General features: G+C 36.8%; 1 protein-coding gene and 1 long non-coding RNA gene across 3 annotated transcripts in view; one reads left to right on the forward strand and one right to left on the reverse strand.

Annotated features, from left to right (window-relative positions):
• LOC105509798 overlaps positions 1–12,289 on the forward strand; it is a 342,021-nt gene that overhangs the window by 192,836 nt on the left and 136,896 nt on the right. The window lies entirely within an intron of this gene.
• Positions 1–12,289, reverse strand: part of CHST9 (carbohydrate (N-acetylgalactosamine 4-0) sulfotransferase 9) — a 278,761-nt gene that overhangs the window by 136,888 nt on the left and 129,584 nt on the right. The window lies entirely within an intron of this gene.

The following is a 12,289-nucleotide window of genomic DNA, read 5'->3' on the forward strand; positions in this document are numbered from 1 at the left end:
TAACCTAGAGTTAAATAGTGTAACCTAGAAATACATTACACGGTTTCTATAGAAGGAAATACAGAGGCACGGGTGCTGTGTTTTGTTTTGTTTTTGTTTTCCAACATTTTGTTAAGATAATTTTCAAACACACTGAAAAGCTGAAAAGCTTCATTCCTTAAGATCATATTTCTCCCTACTTCAGGCAAAGCCAAGCAACATGAAAACTTCCTGTCTGCCTAAGACTAGTATATTCTAAATCTCTAAGTGCCTGGGACCAAGAACTGGGCCACAACATGGTTTTTGACATTTTGGTTACCTTTTTAGTGTGCTTATACCTACAATGAGCCAATCGCTCCTGCTACATAGAAAGAGACTATTTTTAAAAATTTTATTTTATGGTAAGGACACAACATGAGAACCATCCTTTAAACAGACTTTATATGTATGATACAGTATCGTGAACTGTAGGTATGATGCTGTCCAGTGGATCTCTACAACTTATCAGGGGCTACAGGAAGGGGGAAGTGGGGAGTTGCTAAACAGCGGCTATTTTTTTGTTGGTTGAAAACGCTCTGAACTAAATTTTGTCTTCAAGTCTTCTTACACCACTGCTGTGAAAAACATCTACGTGCTTATTGGACACATTTGTTTTGTGTCATTTAGAGAGGTCCTTCATCAATGAGTATTGATTATTGTGTCATGCAGTATATTGCTTATACAAATTCTGAAGTCACATGGTTTTTAAAAATCTCAATTGTTCACATCTTAGCCTTGGCGTTTACATTTTTTTCAGCAATATGAACTGAGTGGTCCCTCATATCTGCCATCTTCATATCCAAACCTGTTACTTTGCACCCAGAAAAGAGATCTTCCTTTGACATTTTCTCATGAGTAATAATAATGAATTTGATAATTTACTAGTGGAAAGGGTATGATGCCCAGCTTACACTGAACTAGATCCTGTTGTGTTCATACTGGACACAACTCAGTGGTCTCCGAAAAGACAAACAAATGCCTGGGCATGGTGGCTCACGCCTGTAATCTCAGCACTTTGGGAGGCCGAGGCAGGAGGATTGCTGGAGCCCAGGAGTTCAAGACCATCCCGGGCAACATAGTGAGACCTCGTCTCTACTAAATAATAATAATAATAATAAAAATAGCTGGGTGTGGTGACGCATGCCTGTGTGTCCTTGCTACTCGGGAGGCTGAGGCAAGAGGATTACTTGAGCCCAAGACATCTCAGCTGCAGTAAGCTGTGATTGTGCCACTGGATTCCAGCCTGAGCAACTGAGTGCAGCGTGAGACCCTGTCTCAAAAATAAAACAAAACAAAAAAGACAAACAATGCAAGCTGATCGGAGGCACCTGTTGGCTTATTTTTGCCACTAACAATAATAATAATAATATGTTACTTAAAAACAAGAGATGATTAAATCCATCTTTCAGGTCATTTAATTAAGTTTTTTTTTTCTTCAAATTTTTACAAGCTCTCAAGGTCTTTGACTACTGCCAATTCTCAAGCCATTCAGATAAGAAAGCATTGCTGCCAAGTATATATACTAAATGTTTCTTGAGAAGTTCACTGAAATTCAAACAGTACAACTATAATTAGGACGCCAAGAATAGGGCATTACTGGTACTTTAATGTGAAACCAGGACCTAACACACATATGTTGGGAAGCTGTTATTTAAAGACTTCTGCTATGGGGTTATACTTAAAAAACTGATTATCTCTCTTTTTATTCTTTCTTATTAAAATGACAAGAATTATTTATTCTTGTGTTTTAGATAAGCACTAGAAAAGTAAATTAAATTTTAAAAATGAATTCATATCTTACTTTAAAAAATATTTTGTACATTTGCACTGGGTTAAATAAAGAAGATAACTTTCTGTCCAGGCGTGGTGGCTCACGCCTGTAATCCCAGCACTTTGGGAGGCTGAGGTGGGCGGAAGACTTGAAGTCAGGAGTTTGAGACGAGCCTGGCCAACATGGTGAAACCCTGTCTCTACTAAAAATACAAAAATTAGCTGGATGTGGTGGCATGCACCTGTAATCCCAGCTGCTTGGGAGGCTGAAGCAGGAGAATCGCTTGAACCTGGGAGTTGGAGGTTGCAGTGAGCCAAGATCGTGCTGCAGTCTGGGCAATAAAGCTAGACTCAGTCTCAAAAAATAAAGAGAACTTCCAGTGAGGGGTTCAGCTCTGCAGTGTCCACTATGGTAGCTGCTGGCCACACATGGCTGTTGAGAACTTGCTATGTGACTAGAACAGCTCAAAAATTGAAATTTTATTTTAATTAATTAAAATGTTACTTTAAAATCTGAAGTAGTGTAAAGTGTTTCTTTTATTAACCGTAACTTTATTGTTTTCATAGACTACCTTTCTCTTCAGTGATTGCATCATGTAATCTACTATTTTCTATTATAATACACACGTTCAGCATATCTATCATTTCTAGCATCTAATGAATAATTTCTTCTATTGATAGCATGCTGCAACAATACTTTCAATATCCTGGCTTAAATAATGTATCATTAAATTAATTTCTCCTATTACATTTTACTTTTTGAAATGTAGCTACTCAAAATGTAATTTATATATATGGCTTACATTGCATTTTTATTGGATACTACTTATCTAGAAGAAAGCAAGAGAGTAAAAAACAACAGCAACAACAGAAAACACACCAACAAGTAAATAATTATGAAATCTGGAGAGTCTTACAAACTTACTTGTTCTTTCTGCCTAAGTTAAAACCTTGTAAGGTACCACATGATTCAGCAATTCTATTTCTGGGGTATATACCAAAAAAATGGAAAGCAGGGTCTGAAGAGATATATTTGTACACCCATGTTGTACACCATGTTCATAGCCAAGAGGTGGAAGTAACCCAAGGGCCCATTGTTGGATGAATGGATAAATAAAATGCAATATATACAGACAATGGAATCAGCCTTAAAAAGGAGGGAAATTCTGACACATACTACAACATGGCTGAAATTTGACGTTATGAAATTAACTAGCCACAAAAACAGAAATATTATATGACTCTACTTATATAAAGTACCCAGAGTAGTCAATTTTTTTTTTTTTTTGAGACAGAGTCTCGCTCTGTCGCCCAGGCTGGAGTGCGGTGGCGCGATCTCGACTAACTGCAAGCTCCGCCTCCTGAGTTCACGCCATTCTCCCTCCTCAGCCTCCCAAGCATCTGGGATTACAGGCGCCGACCACACGCCTGGTTAATTTTTGTATTTTTAATAGAGACAGGGTTTCACTGTGGTAGCCAGGATGGTCCCCATCTCCTGACCCCATGAGGCGCCCGCGTCAGCCTCCAAAAGTGCTGGGATTACAGGCGTGAACCACCGCGCCTGGCCTCAGAGTAGTCAAATTCATGGAGACAGACAGTGAAATCGTGCTTGCAAGGGACAGAGGGATGGCAGAATGGGGAGTTACTGTTTAAGGAATACAGAGTTTCAGTTGTGCAAGCTGAAAAGATTTCTGTGAATGGGTGGTGGTGACAGTTGCACAACAATGTGAATGTACTTAATGCCACTGAACGTTATTAACACATAAACATGATTAAAATGGTAAGTCTTATGTGTATTTCATAATTTAAAAAAATAAATACATAATTTTTAAAAGTCATATAACTATATTGCTCCTATTGCTGCAGAAAGATATAGTCCATTTCAAGTTACCATGAAGGTCAAGGGAAAATATTAAATTTAATGTGGTTCATATTTGCTTATCTATATGTCCTGGGATGAATATTTTTAAATAGCAAGAAAGCTAGCAGATTAGGTAAGAGAAATGGCCAGAGAAAACAAGATAAAAGTGCATTAAATAAAGTCAGGTTTTGAATGTAGTGTTCTGTTTGTCTCTGGATATCAGTGAAACAGAGAACTATTCGTTTTGAGAGAAGGCTTGGTAAAATTGCATTTCAGGGACTTTTTGGAGGAGGAAAGGACTATATCTGACTGAGAAATACAGATTATTTCTATGCAGTGTGAAATGTATTAGAGACTTATAGTCATACTAATAACTAGGTCATAGTAAAGATGTGTAAAGAAATGAAGGTAAGCTGGGGTAGACGGACATTTGCCAGGGACTCAAACAATGGAAAGATGTTAAAGAAAGGCATGGGGCATAGTCAGGATCATCCCACCCTTTAAATGGTCCAAATGGGAGCCAAGACACTGGATCACATCTAAGAAAATTTAAATATGCTAGCTACACTCAATAATGTAGTACTTCATGGTCACCTATAACTCTTCAGTGTGAATTAATTAATCAGATCACTCAGCTGCTTCTGAAAGGGACTCCTGGTTTTGGTGTCCCCCACAACAGGTACCTCCCTTTGTGGGTCTCTCTGTTTTCCCACTAAGGCTTAGCCTTTCTTGGAATTCCTCCAACTGCCACTCAAGTCATAACCTCACTTCTAGCGTGAGTGGACTTGAGGCATTTCATGTTTCTTTAGAGTTTCATGGCTTCTCTGTTGTCCTACAAATGCTCTTATCTGGGGATTTTCAGTTAAATAATGGGACAATGTATATGACTGATTTCTGTACTGCATGACTCAAGTGACATACACTTTAGAAGGTTTTAAGTTGCACAGTATACAAGTATATCATTTACAGTTGATTAAAATGTTTGTGCTCATTTCTATTTAAAAGAACAAGTTAGGCATCTGTTTCCTGGCTAGAAATAACCACCTCATTTTTTTTCCCTGTGGGAAAATCAGGTATGACTTAACACTACTTTCACAAGCCAGGCTGAGGATCTCTGATATTCTATTTCTGTGTGCATTTGTAATTCTTTGTTTATATAAATGACACTTTCAGCTAGTCAAAATATGCATTTACCTAGAATGCTCAATTACAGGTCATGTCACATAAGAGTGTAGTCACTGTCATTATTATATTGACTGATACAGAGATCCACACACCTAGGTTGCCCTTTGATACAACTTCCATGATAAATTAGTTGATCATTCAACACATACATATGAGCCTAATAGCATGAGCCCAATTTTGTCGAGACCTGCTTCGTCTCATGCTGCCTTGATGAGATTTATCATCTAGCTCTTGAGTGTTCATTTTTATTTGAGTTACTTTCTATTTCAGTTGGGAATTCTTTGTGACTTGTTTTTGTAATACTATATTTAATTGAAGATGAAAGCCTAAAGTAATCTTTGGCTAACACAAATTAAGAAATTATTCTCCATTTCCTCTTCTGGGTGAAAGAAAAACATACATGTTGTTTGTGAAAGAATTAACACAGATAAAAGTTTCTCTTTTTCAGTTATACAAGGAGGTACCCTGTGAAATTTATTGTGATGCAGCTGAAGATAATATTTCTCCCCTGCCACCTAAAGAAAACATATTTCAAATCTCAACTGTGTGCAAATAAATCCTGTTCGGTGTAATAGAAGACCAATCCAAATTAAACATCAAATATGTGGAGAGAATTTCAGGTAGATGTGTTCATATCTGTACTTTGACAATGTGGTGTGACATGGCAATTTCTCCTTCATTAGCTACTTATCATTTCAGATTTCTCTAGTTTGCATACACACACTCCTTTAAATGCAGTGTTATACAGTAAAATTTAAGGTATTTTAAAAATAATGTAGCACAGCTGTGTTGTTATTTAATCTCTATCATAAATTCGACTGGCTGGAAAATGAAATTTGTTTAAAGATAAAGTCTGTAGGACTTCTTTTAATGAATAGCCCAAGTGTAAGTCTTCCATTTTGTGGATGGGAAAATGCATCTAAGAGACTTTATTTCATTTAACAATAAATATTGTTCTGAAACCATGAACCCAGAGAAAACTGGTTGTTTTTAAAAGTAGAATTCATTAACATAGTTCAGAGAGCCAGGTCTTCAGGAAAGCTGCTTAAAAAAGCAAACATGCTGGAGATGGATTTCCTGGAAGGCTGAGGCAGAAAAGCAGTAGTTCTGAACTACAGGATGGAAAACTATGAGACTTTGTTTATACCAACCTGGGCCACTGGGCATAAGATCTTAGGAAGAAATATTTTGCTTCTTTTTTCAGCAATCCCTTGAGGTCTCTGTTAGGCCAGATGTGGATCACAGGTCTGGGTTCAAGTCTCAACTCTGCCATCTTCTAGCTAACCCAAGTGAACTTGACCAAGTCACATAGCAGGGCAGTGGGAAATGGGCAGGCTTTGCTATCATACAGACCTAGATCCAGGGGCACACTGGTCAGTGTTTAAAACTGAATGAACCCTGGTTTGTAGTGTTTGCCAATTTCCATAGTGTAAATACTCCCACCTTTTAAGCTACCTGCATGACCTCACTGAATGCAGAGCTGGGAAGAGAGGAGCACAATCAGGTCTCTCCAGACAGCTTTCCAGATATTATAAGCTGGCTCTAGCAAGCCATGGCCTAGGTTTTATTTCTGGTTCCACAAGCTAATAAATGGGGCCTAAAGCAAGTAATTTAACTCTTCCCAATCTCAGCTTTCCAATTCTTAAAATGCTGACCATAAACAAACTTTACATGTTCATTTAAAGGCTCAAGTAGAAGATACTGGGCACAGAGCCTGAAAATAGCAGGTTCAATAAACATCAATTCCCCAACTTAATGGCTTAAGGATTAATCTCTCTCTCTCTCTCTCTTTCTCTCTCTCTCTTTTATATCTTCTTCCTTCTCACTCTCCTTCCCTTCACATATTCTTTGTAAGAACAAGTCTGCGTTTGTCTTATACTCGCTCCTCAACACCTTGTCACTTGGTTTTCACTTACGGAATTCCTCCAGCATAATTTCTCTGTGGTGATGAGCAGATATCTCCCTGTAACTCCAAAAGATGTTTTCAGTGCTACTCACTCTGTGGCACTGGACAGGTTTGACCAGTCCCTCCTTTTAACTTTCTCTCTTTCTTGGATTCAGAGACAGAGAATGCTGTTGATTCTCACAGGACAGCTTTGATTTCTCTTTCATAGGCCCTTGGTCTCTGATTTATCTTACTGTGTTCTTTGTTAATGTTGGGGATGTTCTAAGGATTCAGCCTTGCCTTGTGTCTTTTCTCACTCCTGACTCTCTTTGGAGATCATTCATAGCAAGGGCTTCAACTCTTATCCAGGAACCAACTACTTAAAAGGCAAATCTGCATCTCTCTGAAGTTCTAGGCTCTATTGTCCATAACCTACTGCTTATCTGATATTCTTGACACAATTCTGCCCCCGTATCACACATGCCACATTACAATCAACATAGGTATGACTGAATTTATTATTTTCTCTACCAAACTTGTCTCTCTCCCTGTATTCCCTACACAGGTTGCAGTATACATCTCTTCTCTAAGGCAGGAAACCTAGGAGTTATCCTCCCGTACCTTCCATATCCAACCAGGTCAATTTGATCTTGTAAATGTATCTGGATTCCATTTCCTCGGCTTCCTCTCTAATGTCACTGTCTTAATAAAGATACCTCAGACCTTCATCCTGTTATTCTTGGGTAATTAAAATGATATCCTCCCTGATTTCCTTGCCTCCTGCCAATTTCTCTTCCAATCCATACTTCCACTGAGATTTTTAGAAATCTCTTTTCTGGAGAGATTTTTAGAAAATGCAGATGGATTCTGAAATTCCTTGTACTTTATTAATTTTCAGCACTTACTGCATAAAGCCCAAACTCCATGGAACGGCATAGATGGTCCTTGTTGATTCTGGCGTGTGCCTACATTTTGGCCATATCTCCCACTTCTTGTTTATGACTCTGCTCCAGTCTTATTAAATTACTAAGCTTTCCCTCAATAGGCCATACCTTTTCCAACTACCTTCATCTCTCTGGCAATGTCTCTTTCATAAACTATTAGGTGTTTCAGATTTGTTTAGTGTGCATGAACATACTCCTTTGGACAGCAAGCTCTTTTCCCTTTTTTTAACCTGGTCAACTACTCTTATTCTTTCTTCAAGGATTGACTCAATTCTTACCTCTTCCAGGAAGCCCTCCCTGAATTCCTCATGACACCTTGTACATCATTCTTTAAAAGGCACCGTGTTGTAATCATGTGTACTTGCTTTCCTCCCTGAACTGAAAGTGAGTGAATTAAGGATATTTATCCCACATCTTATTCACCTTTGCATCTCTGATGTTAAGCAGAAGTCCTGGACCATTAGAATATTTATCAAATTGAAAGTATCAACTTATAAATACCTCAGATTCCTTCTCTGCCCCTTTTGTGGTGCCTGAGGTACTGTCAAGAAAATAGCTTTTATAAACTATGAACAAGTTAGGATGGTAAGCATTTTAAGCTTGATTCTAACTGGAATAATGATTCTCAAAGTGAGAATGAAACGTGTAGATATTGCAAAATACCGGTGTCCAAAATGATGGGCTTTTCAAGGATAATAGTTTGCTTAAATGTATTTGTCACAATGTCTTCTACCTGCTAACTTCATATGTTTAGTGTTGGTCACCAATAATTAAAACTATGACAAAATAGGTCTTTCTCACTCTTGATTTTTAAGTTTTTTTTTTGGATAGTGTATAGGAACTATGGCAAAAACACTATAAAAATAGAAATAGCCTAGAGAAAAATCATGCTAAATGTGCTAAATATTATTTGTATTCAATAAATGTGACATATAATAAAGTGAACATGTTATTCATGCACAGATGGAAGATTTTATTCAGTATGTACTTATTTTTTTTTCCTGAATGACTGCGTGTTAAATGTGTGTTAAAAAGTTTTAAAATGGAGTTGCCATTGTTGTTGTAGAACATTTCCAAGAAGGAACACATTCAAAAAGTAAGCAGCAAGGGACTGAGCTTGCAAAGCAGATGTTCTATATTTGCCAAATTTCCAATAATAAATTTCGCCTTTTGAGTTGACCAAAACAAACAAACAAACAAAAAAAAACCACTGTAGCTTTTTGCAAATTATGCAAATGAACAAACCATTTCTAACTTTAGGGATGCTCTAATGTCATAAGCGAAAAGTACGCAATTGATTTCTCCATTCTCTGGTCCACTAGGGCTATTCTTTCCATTATACTTAACTGAATTTGAAAGGGTTCTTCTTCTTGGAAATGTTGGAATATAGATTTAACAGATGGTATTCCCATAGTTTCTGTGAGTAAGCATCCTAACAATAATTTATAATCCACTTTTCTTCACAAGAATTCATCTTTGAATTTTATGCTGTGTTGCTTTCTAATATTGAGAATTCCATGGCCCACAAAGAGGTCTTTCTTCTGATGAGATAAAGGTACTTCAAACAATGAAGTTTTTACGTAAAATCTATGAAATAGCTGAGCTTTTAAAAAATTTTCCTGGTAGAATGGCGTGAACCCGGGAGGCGGAGCTTGCAGTGAGCTGAGATCCGGCCACTGCGCTCTAGCCTGAGTGACAGAGTGAGACTCCGTCTCAAAAAAAAAAAAAAAAAATTTTCCTGGTAAAGAGAATCAAAGGAAAATAGAAAATTGATGACATCAGGTATTTGCCTCCTCATATTTGTCCATTTATCATTATATCACCATATATTTTATAATATTCTTTACCAAGCCAAATCACCAAATTTAGTTTTGATGTTTCTAACCATATTGTATGAATATGACATAGACTTCCAAGTTTAGTGTCAAGGGGCATATAATTTGAACGGGTTTTCAAAAATGACAATGAATGATACCAAGTTATACATATTATCTCGTGAGTTATTTCTGGCTTATGAAAAATAGCATTACACATGAATCAATAGCCAGGATTGCAATCACTGTAGACAGACTCTAAATAGAAGTCACTAAATAAACTACAGGACAGTTTAATTCCACAGTCTTAACACCATCAGCTAGATGCTTTACTGAGAAACTCAGTCCAAACTAAATTAGTGTAATCTTTGGAACATGATTCACTCAGTTATGTAATGAAATGAAAGCTACTTAAGTTTTGTTGACGACCATTATACATGGTAGAGCCATTTCAATTAAGTGAAAATGGCAGTAGAATCATAGATACATTAGAAAAAACTTTAGCAATGATTTAACTAAAATCTTTATGAATATCTTGTCATCATTCTTTTAGGAGTGATGACAACTCCTGCACATGTTTACAAACATAATCTCATTCTTTCCAGTGCCTGAGACGTTTCCTTGTTATGAAGTTATTTCTTATCCTGAACAAAAAGTTGCTTCTGTGTAACTTTCATCTTAGTGCAAGACTCTTTAAACAAAGAATTAACGTTATCCAACCAAAAAATGAGGGTCTTGGTAGGTCCCGGTTTTAATAGGAATATTCTGTCTAAAATATTTTCTAATTTTTTTTTTGTTTCAATTATTATACATTTAGTGCAATAAGATAGGGTAGATTGAAAGGGTCCAGAACCTAATACTCATCTTTCTTAGCTGGCAGATAAACTCAGCTGTAAACAAGAGGGTGCGGGGTATATAGTAACTGAGGAGGCAGGATATAGAATCTGAGGAAAATGAACAAAGATGTAAAAAAATCCAAGCAGGAAATCAGAAATAGGAGAGTCCATGATGTTTTCGGTATCTTAGCCACATACTTTATCTAAAGAAGTCTACATTCAGGCCAGCACCACAGACTGATTGTAGTATTTATGACTATAGGAGCAAACAGTATGTTCCAATCTTAAAAACTCAGACTATTGTTACAAATTTAGATTACCTGAGGGCATGATTTGTTGTCCTTTGAAATGATTAGGAGCCCCCTAACATTCCCCTAGAATATGGGCTCTATCCATTAGTTCTCCTTAACCTCACCCTCTCATAGAAATCAGGCAATTGACAAGCTATAAATCAGATAGGGCAAATTTGTAAAAATTCCACTAGTAAAGGGGGTTTTCTCATAACTAGTGACCTGTGTTCCCTATCAAAGATGCTGTTGCCTTAAAGATTTTCCATTTGTTGAAAAGTGTTTTATTAAGCAAGTAACTGAACAAAGCATTAAAATGACTAGCACGTTGTTTTGAAAAGAAAGGTTAGTATGGTGGGGGCGCACGAAAGGACAGGGAGTGAAGACACCTGAGTCCTTGTCCTGCCTCTGTCTCTAACCTTGGCGTCACCTTGATCACACAGGATTTTAGAAGCCATGACTATGGAGGGAACCTAATGAGGCATCAGACTTAACACTTTGGCCAACTTAGCTTTCTTCCAAACTGTGCATTTTCTTTAACTAAGAAGGTAGGACTTACAGCATTGTGGAAATAGCATTTTAGAAGCTGTACAAATAATGTGTCCTGTAAGGAGCAATAATGAAGGTAATCATACCTGTGAGGGAATCAGACACTTTCTGATTCCTAGAGATTCCTAGAGAACGCAAACAGTAATATTTAACAGGAAATTCATGCAGGTATTAAGTTACCCACTTATCTGAAATGAACACTAAGGTTAGAAAGGAGAAAAGAGACAGGAGCTTATGCTGCTTATACACTTTTAGATTAAGATGGATCTTTGTCTTCTATTGACTACACTGACTTTTTGGAAACACACACAATATCTTATTACCAGACAAGAAATGAAGCTGAAAGAAGCTAGCGGATGGGAGTGATTGGTAGCTCTCACTTATCACAGGAGTAATGGTTGGTGGAAACTTGGGAAGGATGGCGGGCATAGGTACACATGCCAATGAGCATTCTCTATGATTGTTGGCAATTTCTGGGCACTGTGGGCTGCAACACTGCTCCTATGCAAAGATTGACTTGGTAAATGAAAATCTATCTTACCTCACAACTTTAAGCTAAAAGGCAAGTAATGGAAATATGAAAATGTAAAAACTTAATTTTGTATTAGTTAGCAAATATTGACCCCTACTATGTGCAACGGCACTCTGCCAAAGCGTGATTCACTTCTGAAGCCACATGAATTTAGAAGTGAAGGCATTTTTAAAATTCCTCCAAAATATAAAGATGCTTCTCAGTTAATATTGTCCTGAAAAAACATCCACTACATAAATGGTTTTAGAAAATAATATTGAAATTCACAGTCACTTGGGAAAGTAAACTGGTTGTCAACTATCAACTATCACATCACAACGTCTGTATTTTAATACTGTTGTTTGCAAGACTTACCTTTAAATAGATAATCATGAAAAAATTAAACATTACATCTCATTTTCTTCTGAATGTAATGATTGAATGAAAAGGACATAACTGATGTGAAAGTGAAAAAACTAAATGTATGAATTTATTTTAATTAAATTAATATCGACCAGTTCAAAAACCATAAACTATGAATTTTAGTGTGAATTTTTGAATAATAAATTAAAAACATTTTAAAGGTGGAAATAAAATCAGGAAATAAAGCTGGAGCCCATTAGAAAAAA

Source organism: Colobus angolensis, unplaced genomic scaffold (genome assembly GCF_000951035.1).
Source record: "Colobus angolensis palliatus isolate OR3802 unplaced genomic scaffold, Cang.pa_1.0 Scaffold18, whole genome shotgun sequence".
NCBI lineage: Eukaryota > Metazoa > Chordata > Mammalia > Primates > Cercopithecidae > Colobus > Colobus angolensis.